This window comes from Hipposideros armiger, unplaced genomic scaffold (assembly GCF_001890085.2).
Source record: "Hipposideros armiger isolate ML-2016 unplaced genomic scaffold, ASM189008v1 scaffold_61, whole genome shotgun sequence".
NCBI lineage: Eukaryota > Metazoa > Chordata > Mammalia > Chiroptera > Hipposideridae > Hipposideros > Hipposideros armiger.
The window spans coordinates 2,778,594-2,784,593 of NW_017731411.1; positions in this window are offsets into that span (position 1 = coordinate 2,778,594).

Here is a 6,000-nt window from a genome sequence, read left to right on the forward strand (position 1 = left end):
GATGATAGATAGATATTCATGTGTATATTTCAATTAAACAAACCCAGAAGGTTATACACAAAAGCAGTTCATAGCGATCTCAAAGTAGTAGAATTAATTTTCTTTTCTTTTAGCTTCTCTGTATATATTAGCATTGGGAGATGGTAGTAGATGTGGTAGCCATTGAAAGGGGTTTATATCTGTGTAGTCTGGGGAGTTCAGAGTCTTGGTTGATATTATGGATATCTCTGCATAAACATTTTAGGCTGAGACAAAGAAAAAGGTAAATTTTGTATTTTTTCTAAGTGACTGGGATTAAAATTATATATAGTTGACCCTTGAACAATGTCAGCTTGAACTGCATAGGTCCACTTATGTGAATGTTTTTCAATAAACACTATAAATGTATTTTCTCTTCCTTATGATTTTCTTAATAACATTTTTTCTCTATCTTACTTTACTGCAAGAATACAGTATATAATACATATAACATACAAAATGTGTGTTAATCAAATGTTTATGTTAACGGTAAGGTTTTCAGTCAAGAGTAGGCTATTAGTAGCTAAGTTTTGGGGGAATCAAAAGTTATACATTGATTTTCAACTGTGTGAGAGGTAGGTGTCCCTGACCCCCATGTTGTTCAAGGATCAACTGTGTATGTGTGTGTGTGTGTGTGGGGGTGCCAAAAAATGTATACACATTTTAAGAGATGTTATCTATGTATTACTTTGTGAAGTTGAAATGAATTATGGTAACAATGTGTAGTATGACGTTCGCTCAAAAGATGGCGTTAATCAAATGAATGCTAGCGTCACCATGTGACAGGCAGGACAGTAAAAAATGATGAAAGAATGGTTGTTGTTGGAGGAATGCTAGACCATTATGAAGTGGTATTTGAAATTCGAGAATGTTCTCCTGACTTAACATTCCTTGACTTCTACCTATGGGGGACCTGAAAGGATGTGGTGTGCTGTAGAAAACTGGCTACACTAGTGGTACTTCAGGAAGAAATTGAAATGGCATGGGCAGCAATACAAGTGGACACTTTGGTCAATTTGCTCAAGCAGTAGTTTGCCACAATCAGAAGTGTCTGGATGCTGATGGTAACCACTTTGAGCACCTCTTGTAATTGCAGAAGACAAACGTGACTTGTACTCATCTTTTGTTATCAGTATATATTGAGTATTACAGTTTTAACACAGTTTTTTTCCTTTCTTAAAATGTGTATACGTTTTTTGGCACCCTCTGAAATATATATATTTCATATATATATATATATATATATATATATATATATATATATATNGAGCCTTTATGACCACTAACATTGTCAATGTTTATATCTATTATTGAACCAATCTTAGCCCTTATACTGGCCTTAACAATATGAATTCTGCTACATGTACCATATCCATTAATCAGCATAAATTTAGGTGTATTATTTATACTAGTTGTATCAAGCTCAGCTGTTTATTCTATTTTCTGATCAGGAAGACCTTCAGATTCAAAATATGCCTTAATTGGTGCACTCTGAGCAGTCGCACAAGTAATTCCATTTTAAGTAACTTTAGCAATTATTCTATTATCAGTACTATTAATCATATGTATTAGATATCTTCACAATTAAATGCTATCTTTGCCACCTCCTCCTGGAAAATGAGGCAGGAATCTTCTCTGGCCCTGCCTTTGTTGTCCTGTTTGGGTCAAAGCCTGGAGAAGAGAATAGGGAAAAGCTAAGAGAAGCTAATTTGATCTACATAAGAAAAAGGCATAACTCTACCAAAACCAGGAGGTGGGGGTGAGAATACATGAAACGGGAAAGGAAGTTAAAAGAGCTTGAACAGAGAAGGAAGGGGGAAGTAAGGAAGAACCAGTGCAGCTGGGATTTTTTTTAGAAACAGAAAATGAGAGGAGAGAAGAGATTTAAGCAGCTGCTATGTCATGTGGGACTTTGGAAGAGAAGGGAAGTGGATGGAAGGGTAGGGAGCTTTAATTACAAGAAACTGTGCTGCCAAACATAATTTGCTTCCCCTTCAGGAAAACCTTCAGTAAAGAGCTGTGCTACTCTTCTAGGTTTGGGGCTCAAGTTTGTGTCTCTTTGGGAAGTACGGTTGTCAGATCAGGAATCACTCTGTCTTGCTAGACTGGAAATCTAATCAGCTGAGCAAATAAGGGGAAGCCCTGGAGCGCACGCGAAACAGCCACACTGACTGCTGAGCAGCCTGAAGCAGCTGCAGGGGCCCAGCCCCACACCTGATTGTCCCACACCCTCCAGCATGAGCCACAGTATTAGCATTTCAACATGGCTGGCACCAGAGGATGCTGTAACAAAGTGCCACAAACTGGGTGCCTTTAATAACAGAAATTTACCACCTCGCAGTTCTGGAGGCCCGAAGTCCAAATCAAGGTGTCATCAGGGTTGATACCTTCTGAGGACTGTGAGGGAAGCATCGATTCCGTGCCTCTCTCCTTAGCTTGTAGATGGCTGTCTTATTCTTCGCATAGCATTCTCCTTCTGTGTGTGTCCCTGTCCAAATATTCCCTGTTATTAGGGCATTAGTCATATTGGATTAGGACCTACCATAATGGCCTTATCTTAACTTGATTACCTCTATGAAGACCCTATTTCCAAACGAAGTCACATTCTGAGGTGCAGGGGTTTAGGACTTCAACATCTAAATTTGGAGGTGAGGGGAACACAATTCAGCCTCTAACACCTGCTGACAGTCTCATGGCCTATGCACACATGGTCCCTGAAGCCCCCACCTTGGAGATCACTGTGGGGTAATCCCTCCTTTTTCCTTCACATGTGCTCATTCCCAAACTGTACCTTTCTTCCTGTCCTCAAAGTGTCTTGCAGAAATTCCTCAGAACTCTGGCTTGGTGGCCTCACCTTCCCTGTTTTCAGCCAAGGTTCTTCCCTATGCTTCTGTTTCTCTGATGAATTCAGTGGAGATTGAGGAGAGAGGAGAACCTCACAGATGAACTCAAATCCCCTCATTGAGACTGAAGCTCTTCTCATGTTTTGATGCTCACTGGCTACAGATTCATCCTGCAGGGTGGGGGGTGGGGTCTGGAATGGGCTGGATGGACAGCTCCCTGCTCCTGCCCTGTCATTGCCTGGGACATACTTTGACCTTGGCTTCATTTCTAGGGGTTCCTCGGGGCCTTGTGGGGATGGGTCTGCTCCTCAAAGCCTGGGTCTTCTGATATACATGCCAGGGAGGATCTGCAGCTGAAGGGACTGGAGAACAAAGAGCATGTTCAGGTCATGCAGAGTCACTTGGTTAAACGCTGGGGTCAAAGTGGACAACTGGACAAAGGGGCACAGAGAGCTTTGGCTTAAGGAAAGTTGAGAGGAAGGGCTGGATGGAGGCGAGGGTTCTGTTGTTTGGAGAGGTACGAGGGAGCCTCTTCTGGTTATGTAGATGTAGCAAAACCTTTGCATTAAAACCCAGGTTCCTGGCAAGGAATATTGGGGGGAGTGTGGCTCATGAGAATAGCAATTTACATTTGAAAAATGTTTTAAATCATGTCTTAAGGATTCATCATTGTAGGGCTTCTTAAAACTGGTACTTTTCCTACTGAGGTCCCAGGCAAGTAAGCTTTCATGCACAGGCTCCTGTGGCTCCTGTGGCCTTCTCCAGGGAAAGGAAAGAGGGACAGACCAACTTCAAAGCCCTCCCTCACGTTCCACCCCAGCTTCCTCCTGGCTCCAAGCAGGCTACCCCACATGATTTCTTTGGGAGGAAGGGCTCCATAATTACAAAAGTTTACACACACATGCACACACGCACACACATACAACACTGAAGGAACTAATGAGTTTTGCATGCATATAAAAATCATTCAAGGGCCAGCCGAGCGGCTCAGTTGGTTAAGAGCTCACTCAAGAGTGTGAGCTCTGAGCAACAGCGGTTTGAGTCCCAGCCCTTGCTGAGCTGCCACTGAGCTGCCAGCAGGTGGCAGGATGGCTCAGTTAAAAAAAAAATAATAAATCGGGGACTTCCAGTAAGATGGCGGAATAGACAGATACTGTGTCAACTACCTCCCAGAATCACACCAAAATTACAAATAATTTATAAGATATTCAACCTCGGAAGTTCCCTGGACACTAGATGAGCAGAACCTCTAAACCAGCGGTTCTCAATCTATGGGTTGCGACCCCTTTGGGGGTTGAACAACCTTTTCACAGGGGTCGCCTAAGACCATCGGAAAACAAAAAGATACTTACATTACGATTCATAACAGTAGCAAAATTACAGTTATAGAGTAGCAATGAAAATAATTTTATGGTTGGGGGTCACCACAACATGAGGAATTGTATTAAGGGGTTGTGGCATTAGGAAGGTTGAGAACCGCTGCTCTAAATGAAGGACTTAAAGAGGAGGCCACGTGGAGTCTGGTAGGAGGAGCGCAGATGAAGGAGGGCGAATCCTGTGAGGGACACCTCAGCAGAGGGGAGGCTTCTCTGGTTGGGGACGAGACCCTCTGGCCCCACACCGTGCTCACCAGCCCAGAGTTACTTTGCTGGGAAGAGGAGTTCTACAATAGCTGGAAGTAGAAAATAGTGAGGACTCCCTTTGCTCAACTTGGTGAGGCTGAGGGCAGCTGGAGAACCAGTGGAGCTGGCAAACCAACTCGCTCGCTGGTGAGCACTCACCCGGTTCCTGGTGGAGGGAGTAGCTTTGTGAGCAGGGCCCAGGAGCATTGGGGAAGGACTGAACTGAGTGCTTTTGGCATGGGAGCTGGAGGTTTTGGGGACCATTGTACCCCTGGTGTGAAGCTTGCACATGAGTAGTGCACAGGAGGGCGCCAGTTTTATCAGGGCTGGGCCCTTCCACAGAGACTCAGGTCTGGGACTGCGTTGGTCTGCTGGAATTGCCACAGGAGTGCGTGCATGCGTGCATGCTTGCATGCATGCGCATGTGGCCTTGGATCCCCACCCTCCACACTGCCTGTGCTGAGTAGACGGGGAAATACCTGGAAGGTGCGCTCCGACTCCCACAGACTGCTTATTGAGATCCGGGAGTGCGTGACTCGCATTAGGTCACCGATTTCCGCACTACACATGCAGAGTTGCCTGGGTGGCGATTGGCTGTCAGGCTATTTAGCCTGATCTTCGAGGGGATGACTGGGACAGGCTCAGACTGGGAGTTTTCCTGGGAGTTTTCCTGGGAGTGTACGGCTGTGAGCTGGGCGCCTTTGTGATTCGGCCGGGACTTTCCAGGCGAGTTTGTGCGGGCTAGCTGCCGATACAGAAGTGCATGCTGCTCTGACTTGGTGGGGGCCACTGATCACATCCTGTGGTACCTTGGGGGCATGCCCCGCCGACCTAGAGCTGTGTTGTAAGGGGCACCCTGAGCCCCTGGACCCTGCTCCCTACCTCTGCAGACCAAGGGTGGTTTTGTGCAGCAGCAGACAGCCCTCAACAACTTGTGAGGATCTTTGGTGGTGAGCATGGTTCCAGAGCACACAGCAACTAATTGTGGGAAGCTCACTTCAAGTCTAGAGGGAGGTCAGCGCATGATGCACTGAGCCCTTCCCCCAACAACGGGTGCTGAGTCTCGCCGAGTCTCTCTATTGTTGAGCAAGTGGACTACAGATTAAAGTGGGTAGAGAGCCCCTCCCCTCCTTTATTTTATTTTATTTTTTTTCCTTTTTCTTTCCTCTTTTTCTCTTTTTTCCTTTTCTCTCTTTTTTTTTCTTTCTAGGTGATCTAATACATCAAAGCAATCAGAGTGACAGCCAGAATGAAGAAACAAAGAAACATGTCCCAAGTAAAACATCAGAAGAAACCTCAAGAAATGGAACTAAATGAAACAGAGATAGCCAACCTTTCAGAGACAGAGTTTAGAACACTGATGATAAGAATGTTTAAGGAACTTAGGGAGGACATAAAGAAGGATACAGAAATTATAAAAAGCAACCAGGTAGAACTAAAGAATACAATAACTGAAATGAAGAACACACTGGAAGGAATCACCAGTAGATTAGATGAAGCAGAGGATCGGATCAGCG